This window comes from Aptenodytes forsteri, unplaced genomic scaffold (genome assembly GCF_000699145.1).
Source record: "Aptenodytes forsteri isolate BGI_AS27 unplaced genomic scaffold, ASM69914v1 Scaffold199, whole genome shotgun sequence".
NCBI lineage: Eukaryota > Metazoa > Chordata > Aves > Sphenisciformes > Spheniscidae > Aptenodytes > Aptenodytes forsteri.
The window spans coordinates 212,017-223,467 of NW_008795921.1; positions in this window are offsets into that span (position 1 = coordinate 212,017).

The following is an 11,451-nucleotide window of genomic DNA, read 5'->3' on the forward strand; positions in this document are numbered from 1 at the left end:
TGAACTGGAACCAATTTCACAATTCTGAGGTTCTTCCCGACACTTCTTCCTCCCTCTGGGCAGCTCGCCTTCAACCATGCGTGGTCATCACCCTCAGAGCTGCTTTGCAATGCTGTGCATCCAACACCATTGCCGGAATAACCGGGGATGCATGCGGCCATCGTGTGCATGCTTGGGCCACGTCTCCCCCATCTGTCACACAGGGCAAAAGTCATTTCTGCACCCCCTGGCTGCCTGCAGAGCATCATCAGTGCACAGCTGCTGAGCTGGGCTTTTCCTGCTAATCTCCCTTCAGCAGAAACTTACATTTCCCTCTGGTATTGAAGGACACTAATATGGCAAGAGGTGTTTTTCTTTTATTCCTTTCAAAGCCACCCTTCCTACGTTATTATTAGCAGTACATGAGTTTTGTAGTCACTAGGTCAAGAGGGGAATTCATTTCTCCTTGGGGGACATTTGCTGCCTAGGGAAAAAGGTTGCTGCCTCCACCTTCCTAATTTTGTCCCTTCACACCACTGCATTTGGTATGCTCTCCTTTCCTCTGCTCACTTATTAACGGGAGAGTTTATGGCAATATCTTATGCCATTTCTCTCTGCAAATGTTATACCCGAGAGAGCATCTCCTTTAACTCTCACCAGCAAGCCAGCAGCTCAATAAAGACACTTTACATTTTCATGCTGTTATTAGATAAAGTAACTGCCATAATTTCCTATTCATAGTGGCTGCCTGGTGCCCACATTACCATAAGGACATATTGCTTTCAATTGCCAGCCTAACACAATGCCCAGTGGAGAGTCCTGTTGCCCTGGCCCATACCGGCACAGGGGTGGGGGTGGATGGACCACAGCCGCCTCCGTTACCGTGTGTTGGAGAGAAAAAACACCAGAAGCCAGTAGTGATGGATGGAGGAGGCTCCTTTTCCTACCATCAGCCTGGGCAGCGGCTTGTTCAGAGGCAGCCTCTAATTCTGAGCAGGTTTTAAGGGCCAGAGTTTCTCATTTGCCGGGGAGCCTGCCTGAGAGGCTGTCTCTGGTCACGCTCTGCAGACTGGCGTTTCGCTCCCGGAGCTGCACTCAGCCAGGGGAAGCGGCAGTCAGCAACGCAGACTGGCGGCAGCGCCGGTGTCACCCTTTAATCTCCTTAGTGTGCTCTCAGCTCAAGCGCTGATTTGTAATCAGGATGCTGGGGGCCTCCCTAGGAGCCTGCCAGAGTCACGACGGGCGTTTTTTTGATCCAACTGCTTTCAAACAGACACAGACACATGCACGGAGACATGTGAAGGACAGGCAGGTAGCAGGGACGAGACAGACTCGCTGTGCTCACGTCGAAGTGTGAGCAGCTTCTGGGAGTGCAGATGAGGAGCCCTGCTGAACCAGGTCATGCTGCTCCTGCCTCCCCCACGGAGAAGGAGGGCCTGGGCAATGAAGAGGTGGAGGGCTGTATCCAAGCGACCCAGCAAAACAGACTGGAGTCCCTGCTCTTCTGGGTCACAAGAATGATAAGTAATTCAGGCTTGCTTCAGAGCTTTGGATCCTACAACCACATTTTCCTGGACTTGGACTTTTCTGTCTTCAAAATCTGGTTGAGGCAGATTTAGGAGATGTTCATCAAGGATTTTCCAGCCATTGGAGGTGGCACACATCTTCCTCTAGCAGATGCCTGCAGGAGTTAGCCAGCTGTGCCTCTTGAGACAGTGGGGAGAAGCAGGTCTGGGGCATCTCGGGTTAAAGGAGATATCTAAAATGGGTTAGATGACTCACCACCTAAAAGTACCAGATTGCCTCCACTGACTGTACACCTGCGACTCTCACAGACGTAGCACCACGCTCCTCCGTAACCAGGTGAGATGAATCCCAAGCCCAGCAAGCTGGGCATTGCCACACAAGCAGCGGCTCCAGTACATGGCATCCTGCATCCCCACAGAAGCCCCCGCACATCCCACCCGGACAGTGGGTGCCATGGCAGGGGCTGCTTCAGTGAGGACCTGCTTGTCACTGGCACTGCTCGGCCAGCACTGCAGGAAGGCCAGCCCTGGCCATGACCGGGGGGAGTGGTCTCTGCAAGGGGTCCTGCCTGCTGTAGGGGTACATGCACGGCCCACGCTGCTCTCCCTGATTGCAGCATCCCCCTGGCCTGGCCCTAGTGAAGGCCACAGAGGCCAGGTGACCCCAAATTAGTCTGGGTACACACCAGTGCAAGAGCCTCTGTGTCCCCTCTGGTCTCCATCCTGCTTTGGGCAGTGGAGCTCCCCATTGCCAGGCATACCCCTTGCCAACACAGACATAGGCTGGGGATGGTTGGACAAGTGCCAACTAGGTCTAAATTTCAGACCCCTTTTCTAAATTTCTAAACCCTTTTCGTGATAGTCCCTGGGACAGAGCCCAGCAGTAGCCTCCCATGTGGTCCTAGTGAGCCCAGGGGCCACCACCACTATCTGGAGGTCTCACCAGCTCCTGCCATCTAAGGGCTTGCAGACCCCACTGATGACCACTGGCCAGGCAGGACACGTAGCCTTTCCAAATCTGTATTTGCTCATTTGAAAAACATGCCTGCCAATGCCAGTGTTGCTGAGGTATTGCTATGAAGCTCAATTAGCTAATAGCACAGAGATTCGGAGAGCGACGTAGATGGCAGTACTCAGTGCCAAGTGCTGTTAAGATGATTACCACATCCCAGTGTATCGCCAGAGGCATCCATCCCTCATGAGCTGCACCCAGTAACAGCTTGCCTGGACCATGTCCTTTCACATCTGTACATGCACCAAAGACATCCTGGCAGCCGGTGGCATTTTTTCAGCCCACAGATAGCTAAGGTTGAGCCCACCTAGGTCAGAGATGGTGCAGGGACTCGTCTGCCCAGAAAGTGTGCACAAAAAAGGATGCTCAACAAGAAGGGCTTCACCTGGAGCACCAAATCCTCTTCCCATGTTCACACGTGGTGCTCCCATGACAACGGTGGCATTTGTAGACAGGTATCTGATGGCAGAATTTCACTCTTAGACGGTTTATTTCACCTTCAGGATCTTCTCAGGAGGGAAAAACAGAGGTGCCTAGTCCTCCCTGAAATGAATTTTTGGGCTGTCCTTCAGCTTAATATACCCTTGCAATTATGCTGATGTCAGCAGAGATGAAGCAGACCAATGCCTGCCATCACCAGCTGGCCAGTGCAGTGAAAACCACCCAGCTCCCTCTGGGCTACGTCCTGCAGTGACCGTTTCTTTCTCTGCATCTGGACAAGCATCTCGTGAGCTAGAGACAGGCTGTGATGTCCAGGACCCACATCACATCTGTCTTGCCTTGACTAACACGGCAAATACCAAGGTGAGAAATGCTGGGGAGAGTTGTCAAAGTATGACCTCTTTTTACCTCCTTTTTGCATCACCGGTGGAAAAGTGATGCTGTGCCATGCTCCATGCCGTGGTTGGAGTAACGGATAGGGCAGAGGATGTTGGTAGAGCAGTGGAGAGGGGCAGGGGGAGAGGGGCAGGAGGTGAGACTTAGGGGGCCAGAACATGTGCCTATAAATAATCCGCCTTCCTTGTGAGGTAGAAGGAGATATATCTGGAGTTATTAATCTTGGTTATAAACCCTTAATTCACTATTTCCTTGGAGCAAGACGGCACAACTCCCCTTCATGCTGGTGGACATGTCATCCCACCGGGCCCCTCTGGGCAGGTGGTTTCTCAGCAGTATAGGTTTTCAACAGTGCTTGAAATAAATTTAAAATATGCAGCACTGGAAATGACAACAACCAAATAAATACTTGAAGCCACATTGCACTCTTGGTTTCCCTGGGGAGAGCGCTTTTAATACTGACAGTATTGCTTCTGTTTTGGGGCACAGCCACAGGACAGACCTTATTGCTTTTCTTCCTGCCTTTGTAAATTTAACTAAATTAATTTGATTTATACAGCAAATAAACAGGCGCTTCTGTCCCCTGCTCTCAGACACAATTGTCAAATGGACTGTTCCTGCAGCCACCTCTCTGCCAATAATAACAATGTCTTTTAGTTGAAAATAATCATTTAAAGGGGCAACTGTCCTAATTACCTAATGTCTTAATTCTGGGTCTGTTTTCCAGAGAATAACTAATGTTTTTCATAACAAGATCGGTTATCATCTCTGGGGATACAACCACCTTCTTCCTGGAATGCTTTTCATGCCGGAGGACACACGTTAAAACCGAGAGCAATATTGTCGGCGAAAATCCCAGCTGACGCTACATGTTTCTGACTGTGATACAGCTAACTCCCGAGGGGCGAGTAGAGCCTGACCTCAGTGCAGCCAGCAGAGATCAAGGCTGCAAGCTCCCAGCCTGGGATTTAGCTCTGCTACTTTATGCTGAAGGGAAAACTCCCAGAGCCTGCTCTCTAAGAAGATTTTTCTGGCAAAGCGACTGTTTTGAGTTAAACGTCTTGATGTGAAAACATCCCTCTGCTGTCAGTAATAGCCGAGGGAGAGTTTCCAGTGTGATTTGTGTGTAATAGCACTGGGACTAAAACTGCACGTGTTGCTAATCGCAGCACGTCAAAGTGTAAGGCAGTAATTTAAGGCTTGATTTCTTTTTGGGGTGGGCTCAGTGTTTCAATTTCTATTTGGCATTTCTTCCCCAAAAAATGGGAGCCTTCAGTAAAACTGAGCATCCAGATAGCTCAACACAAACCCTAAAAGCAGGTTACCAAGACCATCCTGACTATATCTTGACCCACTACTAGAAAATAAACAACTCCTGTGGATCTTTTGCCAGCAATTAGCTAGCGGGCAGCAAACCGCTCCTCCCTAAGCCCTTTCACCACTGCCACCTACCCACCGAGCTATCACCTTCAATCAAGGAAAGCCCCACTGAGCAGATGAGCCCTGACCTGCGGCCTCGAGGCCATCGTGCTCTGGCTCAGGGGGTCTCGAGAGGCTTCCTTCCAGCATGCATGCTGGTTTACATTTTAAATGGCAATTTATAAAACCACGATACAGCTAACACTGAAAACCCAACTTGTTTGAAAGCAATCCCTGTTGCGCAGCGTGACAATGGCACGCCTCAAGGTTTGCCTTCTTTTTTTTTTTTAATGTAAAGATATCAAACGATCAGCTGACTCTCCCAGTGTTATTTCACCTCTCTGTATGAAGCAAGACCATCAGAGACACTTTTCTTAATTACTCAGCAATCCCACTGAGATTCATTTATCTCCAGGGTTAAAATAGGCCAGGCATTTAAAGTGCAAACCAAACGATTGTATTAAAAGTTTGCCAGAAGGACTATCAACATTTTATGTGTGTAACATCCCTGTTCGAATGATTTGGAAAGGTGGCTGTGATATATTCTGTTTAATTATTTCTTTAAATGGTTTTACAAATGTGCTCTATACGATCTACAAGCAGTGTACATCTTGATTATATATGACATGTTTGTTTTTAACTAAAAGCAAATCAATAAAAAGACTCCGCTTTTTATTTAATGTTGCTATTGGATGGCTGCTCACAATAAAAACCCCACAAATATTAGTTGAATCATAAAAATCCAAACAGGCTACTTAACAAAGCATAAAAAATGGATGCCAGCCTTTGTTTTGGAATTAGTTTATAAACCATGCCCCTGCATCTGAAGTGCAAAGCAGCAGAGCTGGAGGATAAGGCACGAAGCAGCACCTTCGCCCCTCCGCCTGCCGGCGCGGTGGCTTTGAATGAAAGCTCAAGAGGAGCCGTCCTGCCTCGGAGGACACCTACCACCCACCCTGGCCCCACAGCCCATCACAAGAAAGGAGGAGCTGTGACAAATTGCAGTCCCAAAGTTCAGATCAGGAATTTTTTTCCTTTTTTTTGGATCCAAACCTCATTCAGCCCCTGATCCAGTGTGCAGCCCGGGGGTTGCCACCTCATCTGCATTTCTGCCGTGCCTGTTGAGGGTGAGATGCTCCAATGCACAAGCACAAGCGGGACAAAGTCAGGGTGGAGGACCTGACCCCTCTGGCGATCTTGGGTGATAAATCCATTTCCCTCTAGCAAAGAAAAAAAGCACATTTTAGTTCCTCTGGAACACCACTGAAGGAGGCTTGGCCACCCTGTGTCTCTTGGCCCTTTGATCCCTGGCTGAGCCTGTATGGGGCTGGAACCCCTTGGCAGGAGGGCAGAGGTGTGGGCTTGGGGTCAGCAGCAGCCAGGACACGGGGCATGTCCCTGCAGCAAGACTGGGCACAGAGAGGGTCTAGGTGCTCCAGGGTGAGGCAGGGGTGGGGAGCACCCATGGCATCCCAATCTCAGCTGTAGGGGCACTCACAGCCCACACGGGTGTCCTCAAGCCCCTTGGGGAGTCCAGCCTTTCCCAGCCCATGTGTTTTCCTGACATGGTTTTTGCTCTCGCAGCCCCGTTCGCCTCCCACCACCAGCCTTGGAGTGGTGATTTCTTGCCTCCCGTGGCATGTCTGGAAGTGGCCACATCCATGGACAAGATGGACTTCTCCAAGAGTCAGGGCAAGAAGAGTGGTGGAGGAGGAAAGCAGCACCCAGATGAATTCACACTTAGCAGTTGTTGCTGATATTACTGGTTTTCATCATGAGAAAGGTGAGCAAAGAAAAGGATTTAAATGGCTTTTGCTTCCTGTACATCTGATTATTCCACCGTTTGCAGATCCCTTCAATTAATTTCTCCTGGAGAAGAGAAAGCCCTTCTAGATCTTTTTCTAAGGCTTTGTAATTAATGTAAGCGGAGCCCTGAGGGGCATTCGATTTGCATTAGAGTGTCAGTCTCATTTACGGTTAATTTGAGACGGATACACTCCACTTTGCTTTGCTGGACTGTAGCACGGAGTCAGATCTGTTTATGAGATGCACTTTATTACCAGCAGAGGTACCCTCAGGGCACTACATCAATTTACAAGTACTTAGTCGCTGCTTTCTCTTAACCCTCTGACTGCCAGCATATTTGCATTTTGTAAGTTAAATAAACAGTATTCGGTGGCTGACTAGGACAAATAGCAATTTCTTTAGCTAGTAGATCCTAACTAACAAGATAGGAGTAAGGCAGCCACCCGTATCCTAGCAATACTGTCATTGCACCGTGATATTTCAGCTGAGGATCCCTGGGATCTTTATGTGACAGTGCAGGGGACAGAAAGGGCACGGGGGTGGGTCGGTTCTGAGTATGAGAGCCTCCCTCTGCAGATGGACACAGGGGTTGAGTGACCCATCGCTGCCTGCACAAAAAGTCTGGGCAGTGCCTGGAAGAGAGCTTGGAAGAAAGCCCACGTGTCCCAGATTTCAGAGCTCTGCTCCCCTTTCTGGCTCCAGCCTTCTCCTGCTTCCTAGAGTCAGGCATAAATGGGGAATCGTTTAGGTGGTTTCACCCCAACACCAGAGCACCATGAAATCCTGCTCGTTCCTGGGACGTTTGAACGATGCTGTGAGCCTTCCGCATGGGCTGAGCCGGGGAGCGCTGGCCTTTTGACCACGGCACCATCCCTGTTGGTGGCAGAGAGGGAGAGGGGCATTTGGGGGAAAGGAGGCAAAACAAACAGAAATGAAACAGTGTAAAAAAGGCTCAGGCTCAGGTGTGACTCGATCTGCTAGAGTGGAGAAGAAAATTGTCCCTGATATTTTCCAGTGAAAAACAGCTTTTCCACTCAATAAACATTTTCGAGAACATGCTACTTTCAATGATTTTTCATGATCTGAAAAGTTGTCACTGCCAAGAAAGTCCCAAATGTTTCCATTTTTCAAACTCTGGGTTTCTCATGGAGAAACTTGAAAAAAAACATCAGCACGGACAACAAAAGTCCCTAATTCCATGGGGGGAAAAAATCCCCATCAGCTCTGGCTTCAGTCTAGGAACAACCCTGCAGATAGGACCCAGGAACAATTTCCCATCCTATTTGCTCACTTCACTGGCAAGGAAAACTTTTCCCTCGGTTAGGGCTGCAGAGCAGGCTTCCTCCTACATCCTCACGAAAGGAAGTAACGGTTACACCACGTAGCACGAGGCAGGGGCGATGACTTGGTGTCCTATGTCAAGGTCAGTCTTCTTCTAGTCTCTTAACAGAAAATAATGTGAGAGGAGAGAAATGGACCCCCATTGTAGCAGCTTTTGAGCCATTTTTCTGCTCCAATCACACTTCGATGAAAGTTGGGGCAGGAAAAGCCCCCAGAGAGGGGCAGTGAAACAGGGATCTGTAGGAAATGATAACAGAGGGAGCGTGTCAAGAGGGTTTAAATGGACAGCTTACATCAGATGGAGGAGTAAATGCGGTTAACACAGAGCATTTTAAGGCAAAAGTAAATGACAACTACGTTCCTTTGCGCCAAATCGTGTTGGGTTAATCTGGCGTTAAGTGGTATTTCTGTCTCTCTCCTCTGTCACACAAATGCATCATCCCTGTGAAGCCGTGGTATGTTTCACATGAGCTTCAACCAGCAGTGTGGGATCAGCCTCTGCTTGCAGAGGTTAGAAATGGATTCCTCTTCCCTACTGCTCTCATAGACTGTTTTTCTAGATATTACATGGGAAAAAAGAAGTTTGCAAAACTGGGGCATGGACTGTTCAGATTCAGCTTGGCTGCTTCTGTTCTTCCTAATCAAAATCTGGCTATCTTGGAGAAATTTCCTCCTTGTGAAAATTGCAGTGTACTGTCACGAGACAAAATTGTGATGTTTCACCTTGGAGAAGACAGTAATGAAAAAGTGACCCTCCAGGACCCATTTTCTCAGGTGCTCTGGGATGTCTTGGGAAATAAGGAGTGATGGGCCTCAGCTACACACAGAAACAAACAGATCCTTTAAGAAAGTCCACTTTTATTACAGCCACACTTAAGAGTGAAAGGAACCGCCCTGAGAGCTGTGTTGCTCCTGTGGAAGTGGCTCTAGGCCTGTAAATGGTCATGGGTTCTCTGCAAGATTTTCCACTGATCTCTGAGGTCATTTGGACAACTTTCGATTATTGTCTTCTGGACCTCAAAGCTGAACCAAAAAAAAAAAAAAAAAAAAAAAAAAAAAAAAAAAAAAAAAAAAAAAAAAAAAAAAAAAAAAAAAAAAAAAAAAAAAAAAAAAAAAAAAAAAAAAAAAAAAAAAAAAAAAAAAAAAAAAAAAAAAAAAAAAAAAAAAAAAAAAAAAAAAAAAAAAAAAAAAAAAAAAAAAAAAAAAAAAAAAAAAAAAAAAAAAAAAAAAAAAAAAAAAAAAAAAAAAAAAAAAAAAAAAAAAAAAAAAAAAAAAAAAAAAAAAAAAGAACGTTAAAATAGCAACAATTCCTGGAAATTCTCCTGAGCTTTCTGGTATGGTCCTAGTAACATGTATCGGGAAGCAGAGAGTGACTGCATAAAGCATTTGGCATTGATTGAATATATAGATTGGTGATGTCTCAACTTCTGTTTTAATCTTTCCATTACCTATGGTATTTTTTACAGGGAAAGCCTTATTATTTAGAAAACAATTTCTATCAGCCTTCAAATAGATGAGAAGCTGCAGCATCTTAATGGAAGGTAAATTACTGGTGCTTTCACAGCCAGAGCCTCTCCCTGCTCTGATGGAAAGGTTAACCATTTAGCACCTCCTCAGCCTGAGCACCGTTTTCCAAGTGAATGAGAATTGGACAGAATTTGTCACAGTGTATTCAATAGTGGGACAAGCTTCTCCACGCTTGCTGTGAGGGATAGTTACTCCACGCCAAAGGGGGCTAAATTTTTAGCAGTGGGGAAATCCCGTATGGGGAGAGCATCTGGCAGGGGAACGACTTGCAGGGACATGTGTATCGGTGGGCCACCCCATCTACCAGCGCCGATGGCCCCGGTCCTGGTGACGGCCACCCCTCGGCTGCCAGATGGGGGCTTTTGGCCACCGGGGTAATTCGGGTGATCTCTCCCCACCTCCCTCCCCCGAAGCAAATGAGCAATTCCACTTGGGCGCCAAAATCAGATTCCAGCCAAGGTGTCTAGGTGGGGAAGGCAATTGCTTTAATCCATTAAGCTACTTCAGCTCCCTGTCTTTATCTGAAACTCACAGACAGAAAGCGTCACTGGGATCTTGATGGACTTAACTACTCAGTGCAATCAGCACTCCCGGGTGCAAATTGGGGTTTCTTGTTTACCTTGCTTAACAGGGAAACAGCTAAAAATAAAAGGCTCTATTACAACCTTGGATGCACCATTTTGGAACCAAATCCTCATCAGACAATCTGTGCCAGCCAAAAAGCATCTCGGAAGAGGATGGGACAGGAGCGGTGTGGCGTGTTTGATCTGAAAATGGCTGCAAGCCTGAAAGCCTGTCTGTTTTTAAAAGCCAAGCAAATCCAACACAAACTCTAAAAAGCGTGAAGCCGGTTAAATCAGTTGGACGGCCAGCAGACACTGGTGTGACATGTTGATTTTCCTGTCTCTCCCTGTTATTTGGTAAAGCACAGAGGCTTCCCACACCTCTGTGCTGAATCCAGCTGTCACAGATCCATAATTTAAGGTGTGCACCGGCATCGCAGCATTTGGATGAATGTGAGCGGCACGATGCATAATGAAAGTCGCTTTTGGCATCAGGCTTTTAAAGCCCCCCCAGGCTATTGTTGTGCTTAGATTTTGACAAGGGGGAACTCTTTTGACAAGGGGGAATGCTAAAACCCACCTCCAGCTCTGCCTGTGGGTGGGCAGCAGATGTAAGGCTCAGACGACCCCCCTTCATCCTGCGTCTTTGTACTGCCTCAGCCCCAAATTTCCACACGAAAGTCATGGAGGGACTAGGGAGAATCTGGGAAAGGACGCGGAGCTGGCACCGAACGTGGGGGCAGCTCCCCAGGCTCTCAGGCTGCTGCAGCAGCAGGACCCTGTCCCCAGGGCCGAGCCTTGGGATGCCTCATCCCCACCCCAGACCCCTTCTCAAAGGCATCTTGAAACCTTGACCAGGTGTCCCAAAAGCCCTCATGTCCCAAAAGCCCTCATGTCCCACCCCCACCACACCAGCCAGCTTGACACAAAACCTAAAATGCTTCATTACCCTTCACGAGGTTATTAAAGGCAATGAAGTGAGGGACTCTGGGAGGTGAAGGCTACTTCCAGTGTCACTAAATCAGGGAGGGGTGTAACAGTTGAACAACGTGCCCTCTTACAAGGCTTTGAAAGTCAAAGGCAGGGGCACCAGGAAGATTTATTGTTATATTGACCTTTCTAATCCACTCAGGCATTTTCTTCCATAAGGGGTCCCTTCTACGTTTTGCTCTGACGCCCTGACCAGGTGCCAGGGTGCCCAGTTTGCACCCTTCATTTCCTGGATCAGGAGATGACTGGTCTTTGGTAGCTTCACCCCGCCTGTGTTTTACTGGTTGTGCTGGTTTTGGCTGGGGCAGAGTTAATTTTCTTCACAGTAGCTGGTATGGGGCTATGTTCTGCATTTGTGCTGGAAACAGTGTTGATAACAGAGGGATGTTTTCGTTCCTGCTGAGCAGTGCTTGCACAGAGTCAAGGCCTTTTCTGCTCCTCACACCGCCCC